General features: G+C 52.5%; 1 pseudogene; it reads right to left on the bottom strand.

The window, feature by feature from the left end:
- Positions 1 to 24,587, bottom strand: part of LOC116957045 (protein LSM14 homolog A-like) — a 28,003-nt pseudogene extending 3,416 nt beyond the window's left edge.
- Between the last annotated feature and the right edge of the window lie 1,852 nt (positions 24,588 to 26,439).

The following is a 26,439-nucleotide window of genomic DNA, read 5'->3' as shown; positions in this document are numbered from 1 at the left end:
GTCTGTGGGTCTGTGTGTGTGCGATGAGTCTGTGGGTCTGTGTGTGTGTGTGTATGTGGGTCTGTGTGTGTGCGATGAGTCTGTGGGTTTCTGTGTGTGTGTGCGATGAGTCTGTGGGTCTCTGTGTGTGTGATGAGTCTGTTGGTTTGTGTGTGTGATGACTATGTGGGTCTCTGTGATGAGTCTATGGGTCTCTGTGTGTGATGAGTATGTTGGTCTCTGTGTGTGATGAGTATGTGGGTCTCTGTGATGAGTCTGTGGGTCTCTGTGTGTGTGCGATGAGTATGTGGGTCTCTGTGTGTGTGTGTGTGCGATGAGTCTGTGGGTCTCTGTGTGTGATGAGTATGTGGGTCTCTGTGATGAGTCTGTGGGTCTCTGTGTGTGATGAGTATGTGGGTCTCTCTGTGATGAGTCTGTGGGTCTCTGTGTGTGATGAGTATGTGGGTCTCTGTGATGAGCCTGTGGGTCTGTGTGTTTGCGATGAGTCTGTGTGTGTGTGCGATGAGTCTGTGGGTCTCTCTGTGATGAGTCTGTGGGTCTCTGTGTGTGATGAGTATGTGGGTCTCTGTGATGAGTCTATGGGTCTCTGTGTGATGAGTATGTGGGTCTCTGTGATGAGTCTATGGGTCTCTGTGTGTGATGAGTATGTGGGTCTCTGTGATGAGTCTGTGGGTCTCTGTGTGTGTGCGATGAGTCTGTGGGTCTCTGTGTGTGTGCGATGACTCGGTGGGTCTCTGTGTGTGATGAGTATGTGGGTCTCTGTGATGAGTCTGTGGGTCTCTGTGTGTGCGATGAGTATGTGGGTCTCTCTGTGATGAGTCTGTGGGTCTGTGTGTGATGAGTATGTGGGTCTCTCTGTGATGAGTCTGTGGGTCTGTGTGTGTGTGAGTCTGTGGTTCTGTGTGTGTTTGCGATGAGTATGTGGGTCTGTGTGTGTGTGCGATGAGTATGTGGGTCTGTGTGTGTGTGAGTCTGTGTTTGTGTGTGTGTGCGATGAGTCTGTGGGTCTCTGTGTGTGTGTGTGCGATGAGTCTGTGGGTCTGTGTGTGTGTTTGCGATGAGTATGTGGGTCTGTGTGTGTGTGCGATGAGTATGTGGGTCTGTGTATGTGAGTCTGTGTTTGTGTGTGTGTGCAATGAGTCTGTGGGTCTCTGTGTGTGTGTGCGATGAGTCTGTGGGTCTGTGTGTGTGTGTGCGATGAGTATGTGGGTTTCTGTGTGTGTGTGCGATGAGTATGTGGGTCTGTGTGTGTGTGCGATGAGTATGTGGGTTTCTGTGTGTATAGTCTATGTGTCGCTGTGCGAGTAGTCTGTGGGTCTCTCTGTGATGAGTCTGTGGGTCTGTGTGTGTGTGCGATGAGTCTGTGGGTCTGTGTGTGTGTGCGCGATGAGTATGTGGATCTGTGTGTGTGTGCGATGAGTATGTGGATCTGTGTGTGTGTGTGTGTGATGAGCATGTGGGTCTGTGTGTGTGTGAGTCTGTGGGTCTGTGTGTGTATGAGTAGTCTGTGTGAGTAGTCTGTGTCTCTGTGTGAGTAGTCTGTGGGTCTGTGTGAGTAGTCTATACGTCTCTGTGCGAGTAGTCTGTGGGTCTCTCTGTGATGGGTCTGTGTGTGTGCGTGCGATGAGCATGTGGGTTTCTGTGTGTTTGCGATGAGTCTGTGGGTCTCTGTGTGTGTGAGTAGTCTGTGTGAGTAGTCTATGTGTCTCTGTGTGAGTAGTCTGTGGGTCTGTGTGAGTAGTCCATACGTTTCTGTGCGAGTAGTCTGTGGGTCTCACTGTGATGAGTCTGTGGGTCTGTGTGTTGAGTAGTCTGTGGGTCTGTGTGTGTGCGATGAGTATGTGGGTTTCTGTGTTTGCGATGAGTCTGTGGGTCTGTGTGTGTGTGCGAGTAGTCTGTGTGAGTAGTCTATACGTCTCTGTGCGAGTAGTCTGTGGGTCTCTCTGCGAGACTATGGGTCTATGTATGTTGAACTTCTTTCGCACTGTACGTAGCAAACCACGCAAATCCACACATGTTTCACCTCGCATGGAGTTCACAATGGCTGTCTGTGTCAAGCCCTGGGTGTCTCTCTCTCAGGGGGTTCACGATGGCCGTGTCAGAGACACTGAGAGCCTGGGTTCAAGCCCTGGGTCTGGGTGTCTCTCTCTCAGGGGGTTCACGATGGTCGTGTCAGAGACAGAGCCTGGGTTCAAGCCCTGGGTCTGGGTCTCTCTCTCAGGGGGTTCACGAGGGCCGTGTCGGAGACACTGAGAGCCTGGGTTCAAGCCCTGGGTCTGGGTGTCTCTGTTTACTACAGTACTATAGTGTTGTGACCACGTGTATACTGTTTTCTACAGTACTATAGTGTTGTGACCACGTGTATACTGTTTACTACAGTACTATAGTGTTGTGACCACGTGTATATTGTTTACTACAGTACTATAGTGTTGTGACCACGTGTGTACTGTTTACTACAGTACTATAGTATTGTGACCACGTGTATACTGTTTACTACAGTACTATAGTGTTGTGACCACGTGTGTACTGTTTACTACAGTACTATAGTGTTGTGACCACGTGTGTACTGTTTACTATAGTACTATAGTGTTGTGACCACGTGTATACTGTTTACTACAGTACCATAGTGTTGTGACCACGTGTATACTGTTTACTACAGTACCATAGTGTTGTGACCACGTGTATACTGTTTACTACAGTACTATAGTGTTGTGACGACGTGTATACTGTTTACTATAGTACTATAGTGTTGTGACTACGTGTATACTGTTTACTACAGTACTATAGTGTTGTGACCACGTGTGTACTGTTTACTACAGTACTATAGTGTTGTGACCACGTGTGTATTGTTTCCTACGTGTGTGTGCATAAAGCATTTTTTTAATTTTGTGTCCAAGTGTAGCGACTGTTCTTTAGCAACTTGTACTGCAATAATAACCCCCCTCCTCCTCCACGCTCTCATCTCCCTCACACCAGCCGCGATTAAATGTAATCAATAAATTCGATTACTTCACATTAAATTCAAAGAAAACTAACTATAAGGTACAGTATTTTGCATTAAGAATTTTTATACGAACACCTTTTTTTGTTGGGTCGTGGAACGAATCATCCGAGTTTCCATCATTTCTTACGGGGAAATTCGCCCTGCCATACGAGGTGCTTTGGATTACGAGCGCAAATTACCCTCGCAATGCAAGGTTTTTGGCGAAACCCAAAAGTTAGTCCGCCTCCTGTTGTCCAATGAATTCCAAATTGTGCACAAGCACCCAGATCCGGTGACAATGCATGCCACCATCGATTACCGTAATCAATTAATTTGCGACTCGGAAGCAATTCACATTTCGTATGGACGCCTCATTATTACTGATTATATATATTTTTGCGTGTGTAGGTCAAACACCCCACGATCCCGAAAACTCTACAATCGCCTGCTCCGTGTGATCAATTGATTCAAGTACATTTCGATTTAAAGCTTTTCGTGTAACTGCAAGGATTAATCTTCTTTGGTTCTTTCGGTAAAGTCACCACCACGTAAGAATGAGAGTAAAATAATACATTGATAAAATAGAATAACGCGATAATATTCTAACACGACGTTTCGGCCACAGCACAAGCGGCCTCCATCAGGTGAGGGGAACGAGACTGTCTGGTAGGACAGCGCTGGAGTGAAAAAGCCACGCTCACATCACTCCAGCGCTGTCCTACCAGACAGCCTCGTCCCCTTCACCTGATGAAGGCCGCTTGTGTTGTGGCCGAAAACGTCGTGGGAATATTATTATCGCGTTATTTTATTTGATCAATTTATTATTTTACTCTCATTCCACATGGTGGTGACTTTACCGAAAGAACCAAAGAAGATGATCCAAGTGAGCGTTGACGGGAGATCCCGGCGACGCGCCATTGACGCACTTCCCGAACGCGAGCTAAACAAAGTTCTTTTTAAAAAAATTAAACCTTTTCAAAGGAGTTAATTTTCTTTGGTGCTTTCGGTAAAGTCACCACCACGTAGAATGAGAATAAAATAATAAATTGATAAATTAACGCGATGAAATTCTCACGGCGTTTCGGCCACAACACAAGCGGCCTTAAATTTTGATTTAAAGCTTTCGTGACGGCAGTAATTCATATTCTTAGTTCTTTCGGTAGAGTCACGTTGAAGGGAAACAACAAAATAATAAAATATATAATAACAATTCTCACGACGTTTCGACCATAACACAAACGGTCGTCTTCAGGTGTGTTGGTTTGCATTAATTTATTTTTAAACGGTGCATTTAAAAATAAATTTATGCAAACGGTGCATTTAAAAATACATTTATGCAAACCAACACACCTCAAGACGACCGTTTGTGTTATGGTCGAAACGTCGTGAGAATTGTTATTATATATTTTATATATTTTGTTGTTTCCCTTCAACGTGACTTTACCGAAAGAACTAAGAAAACAAGAGGCCTTCTTCAGGTGAAAGGAACAGACCTGTCGGGACGACAGAGCTTCAGTGAACGTTGTTAAGATTCGAAGCGTCCAACCCAAAAACCTTTATTATGAATAATATTGGTCGCGAAAGCCTACGTGTTAAACTGGCGTCTTTTTAAGCTGGTTTAGAGAAGTGAGGCACCTTGACAAAGGGGGTTTACATATCAAACAGGAGAATTTAGCATTGATCACGCTTACGGTGGCTTTCAGACAGCGTACATTAATTTTTCGTCTCCCCCCCTCTATCTTTTCAGAACATAGATGGACTCGTCCTTCTAAATAAACTGAAAAATCGCTGCGCGTGGCGCTGACGTTTTTTTATAAATGAAAACACCGTTTAAAAATAAATAAGTTTATGCAAACCGGCACACCTGATGACGACCGTTTGTGTTACGGTCGAAACGTCGTGAGAATTTTTATTGTTTTATATATATTTTGTTTAATTTTATTGCTTCCCTTCTACGTGGTGACTTTACCGAAAGAGCCAAGAATAATAATTTTATTGTTTTACAATAATATTATTGTTTTATATTTGTATTATTTTATTGTTTCCCTTCTACGTGGTGACTTTACCGAAAGAACCAAGAATAATAATTTTAGTGTTTTACAATAATTTTATTGTTTTATATTTTTATTATTTTATTGTTTCCCTTCTACGTGGTGGTGACTTTACCGAAAGAGCCAAGAATAATAATTTTATTGTTTTACAATAATTTTATTGTTTTACATATATTTTATTATTTTATTGTTTCCCTTCTACGTGGTGACTTTACCGAAAGAGCCAAGAATAATAATTTTATTGTTTTACAATAATTTTATTGTTTTATATATATTTTGTTTAATTTTATTGTTTCCCTTCTACATGGTGGTGACTTTACCGAAAGAGCCAAGAATAATAATTTTATTGTTTTACAATAATTTTAATGTTTTATATATATTTTATTATTTTATTGTTTCCCTTCTACGTGGTGGTGACTTTACCAAAAGAGCCAAGAATAATAATTTTATTGTTTTACAATAATTTTATTGTTTTACATATATTTTATTGTTTCCCTTCTACGTGGTGGTGACTTTACCGAAAGAGCCAAGAATAAGTCTTATCGTGTCAAGAAGCGCCAGCCAAGGCTTACTTTGCGAGCCAGATGCAGCCGTGGAAAGAGCCACATCTGGCTCACGGGCCCCACAGCTCGCCGACCCGTGCCGTAGGGGGGTCCCCCCCCCCCCCCCCCCGTTCCCACCCCGTTCCCACCGCTCCCCACGTGGCAGGCCAAAGATGATTTGGGCGCGCTCAACGAGCCCCGGGTCCTCTCACAGGCGAGTCAACGCCAACGCCGCCGCTGATTACCTGCGTTGGGGTTGGGCTTGTTGCGATTGTCCTCCCCGAATCGATCCCTGGGTCTCTCTCCTTGGTGAGCCGAGTCCGGTTGGTCTGGGGAGGCGGGGAGGGGGGCAGCCGCGAGGCGACGAGGAGGAAGGTTAACGAGGTCCGTCCCCGCCGTCGTGACGATCCACGGTTGCGGCCACGGCGAGGCGGCCGCTGCTGATGATGATGCCGCTGCTGCTGATGATGCCGCTGCTGCTGCTGCTACGACCACCGGCAGTGCTGTTCAGAATTCTTGTTGCCGACGATGCGACGCTCTCCCACCTGATGATGACGATTGACGCTGTCATGCCTGCCGCTTGCCGATGACGATGCTGCTGCTGCTGCTGCTGATGATGACACTGCCAAGCGTGCCGCTGATGATGGTGATACTGCTGCTGATGATGATACTGCCAAGCCTGCTGATGATGACACCGCAAAGCCTGCTGCTGCTGCTGCTGATGATGCGACTACGCCTGCTGATGATGATACTGCCAAGCCTGCTGCTGCTGATGATACTGCTGCTGCTGATGATACTGCTGCTGATGATGATGATACTGCCAAGCCTGCTGCTGATGATACTGATGATGATGCTGCTGCTGCCGCCGCTGTGACCACCGGCAGTGCTGTTCAGAATTCTTGTTGCCGACGATGTGACGCTCTCCCACCTGATGATGACGATTGACGCTGTCATGCCTGCCGCTTGCTGATGACGATGCTGCTGCTGATGACGGCGACACTGCCAAGCCTGATGATGATACTGCTGCTGATACTGCCAAGCCTGCTGATGACACCGCAAAGCCTGCTGCTGCTGCTGCTGATGATGCGACTACGCCTGCTGATGATGATACTGCCAAGCCTGCTGCTGCTGATGATACTGCTGCTGATGATACTGCTGCTGCTGATGATACTGCTGCTGATGATGATACTGCCAAGCCTGCTGCTGATGATACTGATGATGATACTGCTGCTGCCGCCGCTGTGACCACCGGCAGTGCTGTTCAGAATTCTTGTTGCCGACGATGCGACGCTCTCCCACCTGATGATGACGATTGACGCTGTCATGCCTGCCGCTTGCTGATGACGATGCTGCTGCTGATGACGGCGACACTGCCAAGCCTGATGATGATACTGCTGATGATGATGATACTGCTGCTGATGATGATACTGCCAAGCCTGCTGATGACACCGCAAAGCCTGCTGCTGCTGCTGATGATGATGCGACTACACCTGCTGATGATGATACTGCCAAGCCTGCTGCTGATGATGATACTGCTGCTGATGATGATACTGCTGCTGATGATGATACTGCCAAGCCTGCTGCTGATGATGATACTGCCAAGCCTGCTGATGATGCTGCCAAGCCAGCTGCTGATGATGATGATGATGCAACTACGCCTGCTGATGACACTGCCAAGCCAGCTGCTGATGATGATACTGCCAAGCCTGCTGCTGATGATACTGCTGTATGCTGCTGCTGATGATACTGCTGTATGCTGCTGCTGCTACTGCTGTGCCGCTGATACTGCAACCACTGACACAATACAACAACTAAGATCCCCCCATACAGCCTGGGGGAGTCAAGTGCTGTTAGTAGCAGCAGCAGTGCCCTATAGACACACAGACAAAGGTGCCCCGTGTAGCCTCTAGCAGGGCTGTAGGGGCAAGTGCTGTGAGTAGCAGCAGCAGCGCCCTATAGACACACAGACAAAGGTCCCCCGTGTAGCCTCTAGCAGGGCTGTAGGGGCAAGTGCTGTTAGTAGCAGCAGCAGTGCCCTATAGACACACAGACAAATGTCGATGGGGCACTGCTGCTGCTACTCACAGCACTTGCCCACCAACCCCCCCTCCGGCTGCGCTATGACGACGCAACTAGCATCACCTCTCTTCTGCTGCTGCTGATGCTGCTGCTGCTGATGCTGCTGCTGATGCTGCTGCTGCTGGTGTTGCTGCTGATGCTGCTGCTGATGCCTGAGTGCCATGCTCCCCCCTCCGCCGCCGCCGCCGGTGCCGGTGCCGGTGCCCATGCCGTGACCGTAACGGGCCCTGCCCCCCGGGCTCTTGCCGAGCCGGTTGGGCGTGGAAGGGCTGGCGGCACGAGCCGCTGACGACAGCAGGTTCTGGTCGCTGGCCCCAGCCGACGACACCTCGCGCTGCTGCTGCTGCTGCTGCTGGTGGTGGTGATGGTGGTGGTGGTGCTGCTGAGGTGGCGGCGATGGGCTGGCGTGGTGAGCTGTGGAGTCGAGTCATTAGCGTCGCGACCCGCTCCTCGTCACCGCCGCCGCCGACACGGCACGCCATCGTCACCGCCCCCACCATCGTCACCGCCGACACGGCACGCCATCGTCACCATCGCCACCATCGTCACCACCGCCATCGTCACCATTGCCACCACCGCCATCGTCACCATCGTCATCGCCATCGTCACCACCGCCATCATCACCATCGCCACCACCATCGTCACCACCGCCATCGTCACCATCGCCACCACCACCACCGCCATCGTCACCATCGTCACCATCATCACCATTGCCATCGTCACCACCACCGCCACCGCCGCCATCGTCACCGCCACCATCGCCACCATCGTCACCATCGTCATCATCGCCGCCATCGTCACCATCGTCACCATCGTCATCGTCACCATCATCACCATTGCCATCGTCACCACCATCATCATCGTCACCGCCGCCGTTATATCACCACCACCACACGATCAATAAAACATTACCACCACCTACACCACACCACCATCAATAATATATTGCCGAAAGACAAAGATTCCCGCGTGGCAAGCACCGCGCCCGGCCGCCTTCGTCTCCCCAGTGGCGACGTTCAGTGCACACTGCACCAGGTACTCATCACTTGAGGCCGAGTCGACCTAGGGGAGGCCCAGGACCGCTGCAGACGATCGTCACCGGCGTCGGCCGCGCGCCGGAATCGAACCGGGGTCGCCGGGATCGTAGCGGGGCGCGCTAACCGCTGCACCACCGCTCCCCCCCCACCATCCCTACCACTGCTGTCCATCACCATCACTACGACCACCCAACGCTGTCAATAACAATAACAACAACAACAACGAACGCCATTCGCCACCAAGTGGCGGTGACGTCACCACCGCGCTTGTGCCAGGCCACGTGCACACCCTGAGGCCATCACGTGAAGCGTCGAACGAACGCCCGCCGGCAGGAGGTCACGGGGCAGACCCAGCAGGTGCCACGGGGTCGACTGACCGAGATGACCGAGATGGGTGGCCGATGCACCACCTGTGCCCCCTACTGTGCCAACCTGCTGTGCTTTAGCCGCCCGGCGCTCCGCTCGTTGTTGTGAGCGTCGCTCCTCTGCCCTCCGTTCACGAGCCTCAATAACATTACCACCTCCTGCTAGACCACCGCCATCAAAAGCTATTACGATCAACATGATCACCACCACTACCACCATCGTAAACCGCGACCACCAACACAAACCTCCACCAACGCAACCACTACCACCATCAACACTACCACTACCACCACCACTACCACCATCAACACCACCACTACCACCGCTATCATAACCACTACCATCATGACCCACCACTGCCACCACAACCACTACCGCCATCAACACGGTCACCACCATCACAACCACTACCACCATCATCACAACCACTACCACCACCACTACCACCATCATCACAACCACTACCACCACCACCATCACAACCACTACCACCACCACCATCACAACCACTACCACTACCACCATCATCACAACCACTACCACCACCACCATCACAACCACTACCACCACCACTACCACCATCATCACAACCACTACCACCACCACTACCACCACTATCATAACCACTACCATCATCACCCACCACTGCCACCACAACCACTACCACCATCAACACGGTCACCACCATCACAACCACTACCACCATCATCACAACCACTACCACCACCACTACCACCGCTATCATAACCACTACCATCATCACCCACCACTGCCACCACAACCACTACCGCCATCAACACGGTCACCACCATCACAACCACTACCACCATCATCACAACCACTACCACCACCACTACCACCACCATCACAACCACTACCACTACCACCATCATCACAACCACTACCACCACCATCACAACCACTACCACTACCACCATCATCACAACCACTACCACCACCACTACCACCATCATCACAACCACTACCACCACCACTACCACCACTATCATAACCACTACCATCATCACCCACCACTGCCACCACAACCACTACCGCCATCAACACGGTCACCACCATGACTACCACCACCATCACAACCACTACCACCACCATCACAACCACTACCACCACCACCATCACAACCACTACCACCACCACCACCACCATCACAACCACTACCACCACCACTATCATAACCACTACCATCACCACCCACCACTGCCACCACAACCACTACCACCATCACCCACCACTGCCACCACAACCACTACCACCATCACCCACCACTGCCACCACAATCACTACCACCACCATCACCACCACAACCACCGCCACGTGGGGTACGGGGGGCGGGGGAGTAGGGGGAGTGGGAGAGTAAGGCGGGGGGTCAGGGAGAGGGGTTGGAGGGAGGGGGGGGGAGTGGTGTGGGTTTAGGGGATGAGGTGGGGGTGAGGTGGGATGAGGAGGGGAGTCAGGGTGGGCAGGGAGGGGGGGTAAGGAGGGGGAGGTAGGGGGAGAGTGGGGGTCAGGGGGATGAGGGGGGGTAGGGAGGGGGGTTAGTGGGGGGGGTCAGGGGGAGAGTGGGGGTCAGGGGGAGAGTGGGGGTCAGGGGGATTGGGGGGGCAGGGGGAGAGTGGGGTCAGGGGGATTGGGGGGGCAGGGGGAGAGTGGGGGTCAGGGGGATGAGGGGGGGTAGGGAGGGGGGTTAGTGGGGGTCAGGGGGAGAGTGGGGGTCAGGGGGAGAGTGGGGGTCAGGGGGATTGGGGGGGCAGGGGGAGAGTGGGGGTCAGAGGGATGAGGGGGGGTAGGGAGGGGGGTTAGTGGGGGGGGTCAGGGGGAGAGTGGGGGTCAGGGGGAGAGTGGGGGTCAGGTGGGGTAGGGGAGGGGGGTTAGGGGGTTGGGGGGGGTAGGCGGAGGGGTCCCCGGACCTGTGGGCGTGGTAACTCCGTAGGAGGCGGCGGAGGCGGTGGAGGCGGTGGAGGCGGTGGAGGCGAGCCCCTGGGGCCCAGCGAACTCGGAGTAGGAGGCGGGCAGCAGGCCGCCCCCGTAGGGGCCGTAGGGCGACGCCCCTCCCCCCCCCTGCTGCTGCTGCTGCGACGACGACGACGACGTGGGGGCGGGCAGCGACGGCGGCGGCAGAGAGCCCAGCGACGACTGTGGGGGGGACGAGGTGGAGACGAGGTGGAGACGAGGTGGAGACGAGGTGGAGACAGAGACGAGGTGGAGACGAGGTGGAGACGAAGTGACGTGGAGACAGAGACGAGGTGGAGACGAGGTGGAGACGAGGTGACAGACGAGGTGGAGACGAGGTGGAGACGAGGTGGAGACGAGGTGACAGACGAGGTGACAGATGAGGTGGAGACGAGGTGGAGACGAGGTGACAGATGAGGTGGAGACGAAGTGACGTGGAGACAGAGACGAGGTGGAGACGAGGTGGAGACGAGGTGACAGACGAGGTGGAGACGAGGTGGAGACGAGGTGACAGACGAGGTGGAGACGAGGTGACAGACGAGGTGGAGACGAGGTGGAGACGAGGTGACAGACGAGGTGGAGACGAGTTGACGTGGAGACAGAGACGAGGTGGCAGCAACCAACAATAACCACAAGAACAACAATAACCGCACGACTCACCCAGCCTCACCACCGACTCACCACACCTCACCACACCTCACCACACCTCACCACACCTCACCACGACTCACCACCACTCACCCCACCTCAATACGACGCGGCCCACCTCACCACCACTCACCCAGCCTCACCACCACTCACCCAGCCTCACCACGACTGACCCCACCTCACCACGACTGACCCCACCTCACCACAACCCACCCCACTCACCCCTGCCTCACCCCACTCACTCACCCACCCCCACCTCACCCCACCACCACTCACCCCACTCACCACTGACTCACCCCACTCACCACCACTCACCCCCACCTCACCCCACCACCACTCACCCCACTCACCACTACTCACCCAACTCACCACTCACCCCCACCTCACCCCACCTCACCACCACTCACCCCCGCCTCACCACCACTCACCCCCGACCCACCCCACTCACCACGACCCACCACCACCCCCCTCCCACTCCGTACCTGCACGATGGCGGGGTCCTGAGGCAGTGAGCGCTGGGGCTTGGGCGTCTCGCACACCATGAGGTCCTTGATGTCGCTGCCGCGGAAGATGATGTACTCGTAGACCTCATCGCGCGGGGCCACCGGGTGCTCGGAGGCGCGGTCTTCCGTGCCGAAGGAGCGCACTGCGTGAGTGTGAGCGTGAGTGAGTGTGTGAGTGTGTGTGAGTGTGTGTGTGAGTGTGTGAGTGTGTGTGTGTGAGCGTGTGTGAGTGAGTGTGTGTGTGTGAGTGAGTGTGTGTGAGTGTGTGTGAGTGTGTGTGAGAGTGTGTGAGAGTGTGTGTGAGTGTGTATGTGTGTCAGTGTGTGAGTGAGTGTGAGTGTGTGTTTGAGTGTGTGAGTGTGTGAGTGTGTGAGTGAGTGTGTGAGAGTGTGAGTGTGTGTGAGTGTGTGTGAGTGTGTGTGAGTGTGAGAGTGTGAGAGTGTGTGTGTGTGTGTGAGTGTGTGAGTGTGTGTGAGTGTGTGTGAGTGTGTGTGAGTGTGTGAGAGTGTGAGAGTGTATGTGTGTGTGTGAGAGTGTGTGAGAGTGTGTGAGTGTGTGTGAGTGTGTGTGAGCGTGTGTGAGTGTGTGTGTCAGTGTGTGTGTGTGTGAAAGTGTGAGAGTGTGAGTGTGTGAGTGAGTGTGTGAGTGAGTGTGTGTGTGAGTGTGTGTGTGAGTGAGTGTGTGAGTGAGTGTGTGAGTGAGTGAGTGTGTGAGTGTGTGTTTGTGAGTGTGTGAGTGTGTGTGAGTGTGTGTGTGAGTGTGTGTGAGTGTGTGTGTGAGTGAGTGTGTGAGTGAGTGTGTGAGTGTGTGTGTGAGTGTGTGAGTGTGAGTGAGTGTGTGAGAGTGTGTGTGAGTGAGTGTGTGTGAGAGTGTGTGAGTGTGTGTGAGTGTGTGTGAGTGTGTGTGAGTGTGAGTGTGTGTGAGTGTGTGTGAGTGTGTGTGAGTGTGTGAGAGTGTGTGTGTGAGTGAGTGTGTGTGAGTGAGTGTGTGTGAGTGTGTGTGTGAGTGTGTGTGAGTGAGTGTGTGTGAGTGTGAGCGCGGGAGAAAAACAACGGACGGCCATCAGTCCCCCGCGAGACCCAACCACGGGGACGCGGTGACGAGGTGAAGCCGAGGCAGTGACGAGGTGAAGCGGAGACGCGGTGACGAGGTGAAGCGGAGACAAAGAGACAGTGACGAGGTGACGCGGAGACAGAGAGACAGTGACGAGGTGAAGCAGAGACGCGGTGGACGAGGTGAACAGGAGACAGTGACGAGGTGAACCCAAGACAGAGACAGTGACGAGGTGAAGCGGAGACAGTGACGAGGTGAAGCCGAGACAGAGAGACGGTGACGAGGTGAAGCCGAGACAGTGACGAGGTGAAGCAGAGACGCGGTGACGAGGTGAACGGGAGACAGAGAGACGGTGACGAGGTGAAGCGGAGACAGAGAGACAGTGACGAGGTGAAGCCGAGACAGTGACGAGGTGAAGCAGAGACGCGGTGGACGAGGTGAACAGGAGACGGTGACGAGGTGAAGCCGAGACAGAGAGACGGTGACGAGGTGACGCGGGGGAAAGGGCCACAAGGCGACGTCGCCCCCCACCCCACCTCCCTGGCGCTTGCGCCAGGCTAGGTGCACGTGAAGGCCACGCAAAGCGTCGAACACCTGCTGGCAGGTCACGGGACGGGCCCAGGTGCCATGGGTTGACTGCTGTGCCAGGCTAGGTGCAGGAGGTCACGGGGACACGCCCAGGTGCCATGGGTTCACTTCTGTGCCAGGCTAGGTGCAGGAGGTCACGGGACGGGCCCAGGTGCCATGGGTTGACTGCTGTGCCAGGCTAGGTGCAGGAGGTCACGGGGACAGGCCCAGGTGCCATGGGTTCACTTCTGTGCCAGGCTAGGTGCAGGACGTCACGGGGACAGGCCCAAGTGCCATGGGTTCACTTCTGTGCCAGGCTAGGTGCAGGAGGAGGTCACGGGACAGGCCCAAGTGCCATGGGTTCACTTCTGTGCCAGGCTAGGTGCAAGAGGTCACGGGGACAGGCCCAAGTGCCATGGGTTCACTTCTGTGCCAGGCTAGGTGCAGGAGGAGGTCACGGGACAGGCCCAAGTGCCATGGGTTCACTTCTGTGCCAGGCTAGGTGCAGGAGGTAACGGGGACAGGCCCAGGTGCCATGGGTTCACTTCTGTGCCAGGCTAGGTGCAGGAGGTAACGGGGACAGGCCCAGGTGCCATGGGTTGACTGCTGTGCCAGGCTAGGTGCAGGAGGTCACAGGGACAGGCCCAGGTGCCATGTGTTGACTGCTGTGCCAGGCGAGGTGCAGGTGGGCACGGGGACAGGCCCAGGTGCCATGTGTTGACTGCTGTGCCAGGCTAGGTGCAGGAGGTCACAGGGACAGGCCCAGGTGCCATGGGTTGACCGATTAAAATGACTACCAGATGCATCAGCTGTGCCCCCTCGCTGTGTGGTATCCGCCCGGCGCTCCGTTCGTTGTGAGCGTCGCTCCTCTAGTCTACTATGCAGACCCAGTGACGACTCACACAGATCCCGTGACGACTCACGCAGACCCAGATACGACTCACACAGACCCAGAGACTACTCAAGAGTCCCAGAAACTCATCATAAAGAGACCCACAGACTACTAAAGAGACGCATAGACTACTCACAGAGACCCAAAGACTACTCACACAGCGACCCAAAGACTACTTACACAGAGACCCATAGACTCACCACACAGAGACCCACAGACTCACCACAGACCCATAGACTCACCACAGACCCACAGACTCACCACAGACCCATAGACTCACCACAGACCCATAGACTCGCCACACAGAGACCCATAGACTCACCACAGACCAACAGACTCACCACACAGAGACCCATAGACTTGCTCACACAGTAGAGACCCACAGACTACTCACACAGTAGAGACCCACAGACTACTCACACACAGTAGAGACCCATAGACTTGCTCACAGAGACCCATAGACTACTCACACACAGTAGAGACCCATAGACTACTCACACACAGTAGAGACCCATAGACTACTCACACAGTAGAGACCCATAGACTACTCACACAGTAGAGACCCACAGACTACTCACACACAGTAGAGACCCATAGACTACTCACACAGTAGAGACCCATAGACTACTCACACACAGTAGAGACCCATAGACTACTCACACACAGTAGAGACGCACAGACTACTCACACAGTAAAGACCCATAGACTATTCACACAGTAGAGACCACAGACTACTCACACAGTAGAGACCCATAGACTTGCTCACACAGTAGAGACCCATAGCCTACTCACACAGTAGAGACCCACAGACTACTCACATAGTGGAGACCCACAGACTACTCACACGGTAAACACCCACAGACTACTCACACAGCAGAGACCCACAGACTACTCACACAGCAGAGACCCACAGACTACTCACACACAGTAGAGACCCACAGACTTGCTCACACAGAGACCCATAGACTACTCAGACAGTAGAGACCCATAGACTACTCACACAGTAGAGACCCATAGACTACTCACACAGTAGAGACCCATAGACTACTCACACAGTAGAGACCCATAGACTACTCACACAGTAGAGACCCACAGACTACTCACATAGTAGAGACCCACAGACTACTCACACAGAGACCCATAGACTACTCACACAGTAGAGACCCACAGACTACTCACACAGTAGAGACCCATAGACTTGCTCACACAGTAGAGACCCATAGCCTACTCACACAGTAGAGACCCATAGACTACTCACACAATAGAGATCCACAGACTACTCAAACAATAGAGACCCACAGACTACTCACGCAGTAGAGACCCATAGACTACTCACACAGTAGAGACCCACAGACTACTCACGCAGCAGAGACCCATAGACTACTCACACAGTAGAGACCCACAGACTACTCACACAGTAGAGACCCACAGACTGCTCACACAGTAGAGACCCATAGACTACTCACACAGTAGAGACCCATAGACTACTCACACAGTAGAGACCCACAGACTACACACACACAGCAGAGACCCACAGACTACTCACACAGTAGAGACCCACAGACTACTCACACAGTAGAGACCGACAGACTACTCACACAGTAGAGACCGACAGACTACTCACACAGTAGAGACCCACAGACTACTCACACAGTAGAGACCCACAGACTACTCACACAGTAGAGACCCACAGACTACTCACACAGTAGAGACCCACAGACTACTCACACAGTAGAGACCCACAGACTACTCACACAGTAGAGACCCACATACTACTCACACAGTAGAGACCCATAGACTACTCACACAGTAGAGACCCATAGACTACTCACACAGTAGAGACCCACAGACTACTCACACAGTAGAGACCCATAGACTACTCACACAGTAGAGACCCATAGACTACTCACACAGTAGAGACCCACAGACTACTCACACAGTAGAGACCCACAGACTACTCACACAGTAGAGACCCACAGACTACTCACACAGTAGAGACCCACAGACTACTCACACAGTAGAGACCCACAGACTACTCACACAGTAGAGACCCACATACTACTCACACAGTAGAGACCCATAGACTACTCACACAGTAGAGACCCATAGACTACTCACACAGTAGAGACCCACAGACTACTCACACAGTAGAGACCCATAGACTACTCACACAGTAGAGACCCATAGACTACTCACACAGTAGAGACCCACAGACTACTCACACAGTAGAGACCCACAGACTACTCACACAGTAGAGACCCACAGACTACTCACACAGTAGAGACCCACAGACTGGTCACACAGTAGAGACCCACAGACTACTCACATAGTAGAGACCCACAGAATACTCACACAGTAGAGACCCACAGACTAATCACACAGTAGAGACCCACAGACTACTCACACAGTAGAGACCCACAGACTACTCACACAGTAGAGACCCACAGACTACTCACACAGTAGAGACCCACAGACTACTCACACAGTAGAGACCCACAGACTACTCACACAGTAGAGACCCACAGACTACTCACACAGTAGAGACCCACAGACTACTCACACACAATAGAAACCCACAGACTACTCACACAGTAGAGACCCACAGACTACTCACACAGTAGAGACCCAGAGACTACTCACACAGTAGAGACCCACAGACTACTCACACATTAGAGACCCACAGACTACTCACACAGTAGAGACCCACAGACTACTCACACAGTAGAGACCCACAGACTACTCACACAGTAGAGACCCACAGACTACTCACACAGTAGAGACCCACAGACTACTCACACAGTAGAGACCCACAGACTACTCACACAGTAGAGACCCACAGACTACTCACACAGTAGAGACCCATAGACTACTCACACAGTAGAGACCCACAGAATACTCACACAGTAGAGACCCATAGACTTGCTCACACAGTAGAGACCCACAGACTACTCACACAGTAGAGACCCATAGACTACTCACACAGTAGAGACCCATAGACTACTCACACAGTAGAGACCCATAGACTACTCACACAGTAGAGACCCATAGACTACTCACACAGTAGAGACCCATAGACTACTCACACAGTAGAGACCCACAGACTACTCACACAGTAGAGACCCATAGACTACTCACACAGTAGAGACCCATAGACTTGCTCACACAGTAGAGACCCACAGACTTGCTCACACAGTAGAGACCCACAGACTTGCTCACACACTGTAGAGACCCGTAGACTTGCTCACACAGAGACCCACAGACTACTCTCACAGTAGAGACCCATAGACTACTCACACACAGTAGAGACCCACAGACTACTCACACACAGTAGAGACCCACAGACTACTCACACAGTAGAGACCCACAGACTACTCACACAGTAGAGACCCACAGACTACTCACACAGTAGAGACCCAGAGACTACTCACACAGTAGAGACCCACAGACTACTCACACATTAGAGACCCACAGACTACTCACACAGTAGAGACCCACAGACTACTCACACAGTAGAGACCCACAGACTACTCACACAGTAGAGACCCACAGACTACTCACACAGTAAAGACCCAGACTACTCACACAGTAGAGACCCACAGACTACTCACATAGTAGAGACCCACAGACTACTCACACAGAGACCCATAGACTACTCACACAGTAGAGACCCACAGACTACTCACACAGTAGAGACCCATAGACTTGCTCACACAGTAGAGACCCATAGCCTACTCACACAGTAGAGACCCATAGACTACTCACACAATAGAGATCCACAGACTACTCAAACAATAGAGACCCACAGACTACTCACGCAGTAGAGACCCATAGACTACTCACACAGTAGAGACCCACAGACTACTCACGCAGCAGAGACCCATAGACTACTCACACAGTAGAGACCCACAGACTACTCACACAGTAGAGACCCACAGACTGCTCACACAGTAGAGACCCATAGACTACTCACACAGTAGAGACCCATAGACTACTCACACAGTAGAGACCCACAGACTACACACACACAGCAGAGACCCACAGACTACTCACACAGTAGAGACCCACAGACTACTCACACAGTAGAGACCGACAGACTACTCACACAGTAGAGACCCACAGACTACTCACACAGTAGAGACCCACAGACTACTCACACAGTAGAGACCCAGACTACTCACACAGTAGAGACCCACAGACTACTCACACAGTAGAGACCCACAGACTACTCACACAGTAGAGACCCAGAGACTACTCACACAGTAGAGACCCACAGACTACTCACACATTAGAGACCCACAGACTACTCACACAGTAGAGACCCACAGACTACTCACACAGTAGAGACCCACAGACTACTCACACAGTAGAGACCCACAGACTACTCACACAGTAGAGACCCACAGACTACTCACACAGTAGAGACCCACAGACTACTCACACAGTAGAGACCCACAGACTACTCACACAGTAGAGACCCATAGACTACTCACACAGTAGAGACCCACAGAATACTCACACAGTAGAGACCCATAGACTTGCTCACACAGTAGAGACCCACAGACTACTCACACAGTAGAGACCCATAGACTACTCACACAGTAGAGACCCATAGACTACTCACACAGTAGAGACCCATAGACTACTCACACAGTAGAGACCCATAGACTACTCACACAGTAGAGACCCATAGACTACTCACACAGTAGAGACCCACAGACTACTCACACAGTAGAGACCCATAGACTACTCACACAGTAGAGACCCATAGACTTGCTCACACAGTAGAGACCCACAGACTTGCTCACACAGTAGAGACCCACAGACTTGCTCACACACTGTAGAGACCCGTAGACTTGCTCACACAGAGACCCACAGACTACTCACACAGTAGAGACCCATAGACTACTCACACACAGTAGAGACCCACAGACTACTCACACACAGTAGAGACCCACAGACTACTCACACAGTAGAGACCCACAGACTACTCACACAGTAGAGACCCACAGACTACTCACACAGTAGAGACCCAGAGACTACTCACACAGTAGAGACCCACAGACTACTCACACATTAGAGACCCACAGACTACTCACACAGTAGAGACCCACAGACTACTCACACAGTAGAGACCCACAGACTACTCACACAGTAGAGACCCACAGACTACTCACACAGTAAAGACCCAGACTACTCACACAGTAGAGACCCACAGACTACTCACATAGTAGAGACCCACAGACTACTCACACAGAGACCCATAGACTACTCACACAGTAGAGACCCACAGACTACTCACACAGTAGAGACCCATAGACTTGCTCACACAGTAGAGACCCATAGCCTACTCACACAGTAGAGACCCATAGACTACTCACACAATAGAGATCCACAGACTACTCAAACAATAGAGACCCACAGACTACTCACGCAGTAGAGACCCATAGACTACTCACACAGTAGAGACCCACAGACTACTCACGCAGCAGAGACCCATAGACTACTCACACAGTAGAGACCCACAGACTACTCACACAGTAGAGACCCACAGACTGCTCACACAGTAGAGACCCATAGACTACTCACACAGTAGAGACCCATAGACTACTCACACAGTAGAGACCCACAGACTACACACACACAGCAGAGACCCACAGACTACTCACACAGTAGAGACCCACAGACTACTCACACAGTAGAGACCGACAGACTACTCACACAGTAGAGACCCACAGACTACTCACACAGTAGAGACCCACAGACTACTCACACAGTAGAGACCCAGACTACTCACACAGTAGAGACCCACAGACTACTCACACAGTAGAGACCCACAGACTACTCACACAGTAGAGACCCACAGACTACTCACACAGTAGAGACCCACATACTACTCACACAGTAGAGACCCATAGACTACTCACACAGTAGAGACCCATAGACTACTCACACAGTAGAGACCCACAGACTACTCACACAGTAGAGACCCATAGACTACTCACACAGTAGAGACCCATAGACTACTCACACAGTAGAGACCCACAGACTTGCTCACACAGTAGAGACCCATAGACTACTCACACAGTAGAGACCCACAGACTACTCACACAGTAGAGACCCACAGACTACTCACACAGTAGAGACCCACAGACTACTCACACAGTAGAGACCCACAGACTGGTCACACAGTAGAGACCCACAGACTACTCACATAGTAGAGACCCACAGAATACTCACACAGTAGAGACCCACAGACTACTCACACAGTAGAGACCCACAGACTACTCACACAGTAGAGACCCACAGACTACTCACACAGTAGAGACCCACAGACTACTCACACAGTAGAGACCCACAGACTACTCACACAGTAGAGACCCACAGACTACTCACACAGTAGAGACCCACAGACTACTCACACACAATAGAAACCCACAGACTACTCACACAGTAGAGACCCACAGACTACTCACACAGTAGAGACCCAGAGACTACTCACACAGTAGAGACCCACAGACTACTCACACATTAGAGACCCACAGACTACTCACACAGTAGAGACCCACAGACTACTCACACAGTAGAGACCCACAGACTACTCACACAGTAGAGACCCACAGACTACTCACACAGTAGAGACCCACAGACTACTCACACAGTAGAGACCCACAGACTACTCACACAGTAGAGACCCACAGACTACTCACACAGTAGAGACCCATAGACTACTCACACAGTAGAGACCCACAGAATACTCACACAGTAGAGACCCATAGACTTGCTCACACAGTAGAGACCCACAGACTACTCACACAGTAGAGACCCATAGACTACTCACACAGTAGAGACCCATAGACTACTCACACAGTAGAGACCCATAGACTACTCACACAGTAGAGACCCATAGACTACTCACACAGTAGAGACCCACAGACTACTCACACACAGTAGAGACCCGTAGACTTGCTCACACAGAGATCCACAGACTACTCACACAGTAGAGACCCACAGACTACTCACACAGTAGAGACCCACAGACTACTCACACAGTAGAGACCCACAGACTACTCACACAGTAGAGACCCAGAGACTACTCACACAGTAGAGACCCACAGACTACTCACACATTAGAGACCCACAGACTACTCACACAGTAGAGACCCACAGACTACTCACACAGTAGAGACCCACAGACTACTCACACAGTAGAGACCCACAGACTACTCACACAGTAAAGACCCAGACTACTCACACAGTAGAGACGCACAGACTACTCACACAGTAGAGACCCACAGATTACTCACACAGTAGAGACCCATAGACTACTCACACAGTAAAGACCCACAGACTACTCACACACAGTAGAGACCCGTAGACTTGCTCACACAGTAGAGACCCATAGACTACTCACACACAGTAGAGACCCATAGACTACTCACACACAGTAGAGACCCGTAGACTACTCACACAGTAGAGACCCACAGACTACTCACACACAGTAGAGACCCGTAGACTTGCTCACACAGAGACCCATATAGTTTGTTGCCATTCCCCCGCACCCCCGATGGTTTGCGCGGTTGGCTACGCACGGTGGTGCGAAAGAAGTCCAACCAACAACACGCAAACAAGTTCATTACCGCCACTAACTTACCACCATCGCGACCACGACCACCAAAAGAACACAAAGATCCCCCGTGTAGCCTCAACGGGCTGTTGGGGCAAGTGCCGTCAGCGAGTAGCCCGCACAATGTGGACCGCCACGGCCTTCACACGATGTTAAGGCCGTGGGATCCACACCATCGCCACCAGTGCCGTGGTCTATCCACTGCTAGATGTGAAGGCCGTTGGAACCTGCGTCAACCACAGCGCCGTGGTCTATCCGCTGCTGGATGTGAAGGCCGTTGAACCTGCATCAACCAGCGTCGTGGTCAATCCACTGCTAGATGTGAAGGCCATTGAACCTGCGTCAACCACAGCGTCGTGGTCTATCCACTGCTAGATGTGAAGGCCATTGAACCTGCGTCAACCACAGCGTCGTGGTCTATCCACTGCTGGATGTGAAGGCCATTGGAACCTGCGTCAACCACAGCGCCGTGGTCTATCCACTGCTTGATGTGAAGGCCATTGGAACCTGTACTCTTTGGTTCTATTGGGTAAAGTTACCCAATAGAGACCAAAGAGTATGGATCCTAGCAGTCACGAAAGCTTTAAATCTACCATTGAAACCTGCTTAGGGATTCGCATCAACGGATGGTTTCAAAATGACAAAACTCAACACACGTCTGTCAACAACTGCAACGACAACAACAACTGCTGCGTGTCCCTTACAAAGTGAATTTTTTTTTAAAAAACGTCAGTGTTAAACAAAAACGATTATATAAGGAAACGTTAAAAGCCGGGTGAGATTTTAAGCGGCGCGGGCCTACGGACGGTGGGATTCGTCAGGCAAGCGGCAGGATGAGGCCGAGGGCCTACTAAAGCGAGTCCCACTCGGCTTTTGTCTCGTCGCGTTCGCAACGTTTTTTGTTTAAATGAACAACAAAAAAAGGGAAATAAATGCAGCGGCGAACGTTTAAACAACAAATTTGACGTTATTACAACTGGGGGCCAGCGACTATAAAACGCCCGCGAGATTATTTATTTTAAATGCTTTAAGGTAATTTTTTTTTAAGCGTCGTGGAAGGCCTCAGCGGTCGCGGGATTTTTTGTAAAAAAAATTTTTTGCTCTCGACGAAAGAAAAGAAAACTTTTAAAAAAATAATGAACGACTTTAAAATATAATAGCGATCGCATTTAAAAAATATATATTTGCAACGACAAAAGAGTAAAGCGTTTAAAACAAAAGGAGAGAGGGGGGGGGATTTATTTTTTTCTTATTTAGTGACGTTGAGCGCAAGCGCTAACCGCAACTAAACAACACATTTAAATGACAAAATAAAAAAAAACTATTTACATAAAGAGACGTTAACATTCTAGATTTGAAGCTTTCGTCACTGCAAGGATCCACACTCTTTGGTTCTAATTGGGTAAAGTCACGTAGGTAAAAAAAAATAAAACGTTCGCCAACACGATTTAATGCCTTTTTCTTATTATTTAGTGACGCTACGAGGGCGCGACAAACCACCCCCAACAAAACGCCACTAAATTATAAAACATTTTAATGACAATTACTTGTCTTTTTGTTTTCCCGCGCACAAAAGGACGTAATAACATTCGCCAACGCCGTTCATCGTTACGCTACGCAACGCCAACAACAACAACAAACAAAAAGCCCGCGAATTTAATCCTTTAACATTATTTTTTTGGGGGGGGCGGGGGGCTTATTTATTAAAAGACGTTGGGAAAAATATTTTATTTATTTTTTAAACCAAAACAATTTTTTTTTCAATCTTGATTTTAAAAGCGTTCGTGACCGCGCGAATCGCCTCACACCTCACACCTCCTCCTCACTCTCTGCATCTTTCGCCATAAAGAAGTAACAACAAACATTCTCTCCACCACCACCCACCGCCTCAACGCACCTTTAGCGAGCGCAATGGTGGAATTCTCAGTGTCGATGGTGTAGAGGATTCCCTCGTAACGAATCTCCGCCTTCGAGATGAGGCTGATCTTACTGCCCAGATAGGGCGTCCCGCCGCTCATCTCTGCCCCGCGACGAAGAAGAAGTCACCCGGACGAACTGGGGACGAAGGCGCCGAAAGATATCCACGGGATGGCGGCGGATTGCGCGGTGGTTCCGGTGTGTGCGGGGAGGGGGGTGGTGTGCGAATCGCCTCAGATTCCCCTCACAGCCTCGGGCCGCCCAACGCTGCCGCCGCGGTCGCCATTTGCCGCCTTTCTTTGCTCTTGCTCGCGACAGCCGCCAAAGTGGTGGGGGTGGGGGGGGTTGGGAAGGGGGAGGGGCTAGTAACTCATCACGGCCGCCGCCTGTCACTCACGCACTCACGCCCCTCCCACACACCACCACCCCTCCCCCACTTTCACGCCCCTCCCACATCTCCTCACAACAACAACAACAACCGCCATTCGCCACTAAGCGGCGGTGACGTCACCACGACGCTTGTGCCATCCCGAACACTCACTCACACAGTCACGCCCCCTCCCACACGCCCCTCTCACGCCCCTCCCACATCACCCACTCACACAGTCACGCCCCCTCCCACACGCCCCTCTCACGCCCCTCCCACATCACTCACTCACACAGTCACGCCCCCTCCCACACACCCCTCTCACGCCCCTCCCACATCACTCTCTCACACAGTCACGCCCCCTCCCACACACCCCTCTCACGCCCCCTCCCACACACCCCTCTCACGCCCCTCCCACATCACTCACTCACACAGTCACGCCCCCTCCCACACACCCCTCTCACGCTCCTCCCACATCACTCACTCACACAGTCACGCCCCCTCCCACACACCCCTCTCACGCCCCTCCCACATCCCTCACACTCACTCACACAGGCACGCCCCCTCCCACACACCCCTCTAACGCCCCTCCCACATCCCTCACACTCACTCACACAGTCACGCCCCCTCCCACACACCCTTCTCACGCCCCTCCCACATCCCTCACACTAACTCCCACAGTCACACCCCTCCCACACACCCCTCTCACGCCCCTCCCACATCTCTCACACTCACTCACACAGTCACGCCCCCTCCCACACACCCCTTTAACGCCCCTCCCACATCCCTACACTCACTCACACAGTCACGCCCCTCCCACACACCCCTCTCATGCCCCTCCCACATCCTTCACACTCACAGTAACGCCCCTCCCACACACCCCTATCACGCCCCTCCCACATCCCTCACACTAACTCACACAGACACGCCCCTCCCACACACCCCTCCACGCCCCTCCCACATCCCTCACACTCACTCACAAAGTCACGCCCCTCCCACACACCCCCTCATTCCCCTCCCACATCCCTCACAGTCACGCCCCTCCCACACACCCTCTCACGCCCCTCCCACATCCTTCACACTCACTCACAAAGTCACGCCCCTCCCACACACCCCTCTCACTCACTCACGCCCCTCCCACACACCCCTCTCACTCCCGCCCCTTACTCACAACCCCATCTCACGCCCCTCCCACACCTCTCACTCAAGCCCCTCCCACACACCCCTCTCACGCCCCTCCCCCTCCCACCCCCCCCCCTTTCACACCCCCTCTCACGCCCCTCCCACACCGCTCTCACGCCCCTCCCATCCGTCTCACCCACCCCCTCATCCCCCTCCCACACCGCTCTCCCACGCCCCTCCCACATCCCTCACAACAACAACACGCCCCTCCCACACACCCATCTCTTTCACACACCCACGCACGCCCCTCCCACCCCTCTCTCGCTCACGCCCCTCCCACCCCTGTCTCACGCCCCTCCCATCCGTCTCACCCCTCTCTCATGCCCCTCCCACATACCCCTCCCACATCCCTCACTCTCACTCACACACTCACGCCCCTCCCACACCCCTCTCTCACTCACGCCCCTCCCACCCCGACCCCCCCCCCTTTCACACCCCCTCTCACGCCCCTCCCACACCCCTCTCTCACTCACGCCCCTCCCACCCCCGACCCGCCCCTTCACACACCCTCTCAAGCCCCTCCCACACCTCTCTCACGCCCCTCCCATACCCCCAATCACGCCCCTCCCACCGCTCTCAGACCCACCTACCCTCCCTACCCCCCCATCTCACGCAGCTCCCACCCCTCTTACGCCCCTCCCCCACCTTCTCAAGCTC

This window comes from Petromyzon marinus, chromosome 69, assembly GCF_048934315.1.
Source record: "Petromyzon marinus isolate PM22_M1 ecotype Great Lakes invasive population chromosome 69, UKy_Petmar_22M1.pri1.0, whole genome shotgun sequence".
Lineage (NCBI taxonomy): Eukaryota > Metazoa > Chordata > Hyperoartia > Petromyzontiformes > Petromyzontidae > Petromyzon > Petromyzon marinus.
Note: the sequence above shows the minus strand (reverse complement) of the source record. Positions and strands in the feature narration are given on the sequence as shown.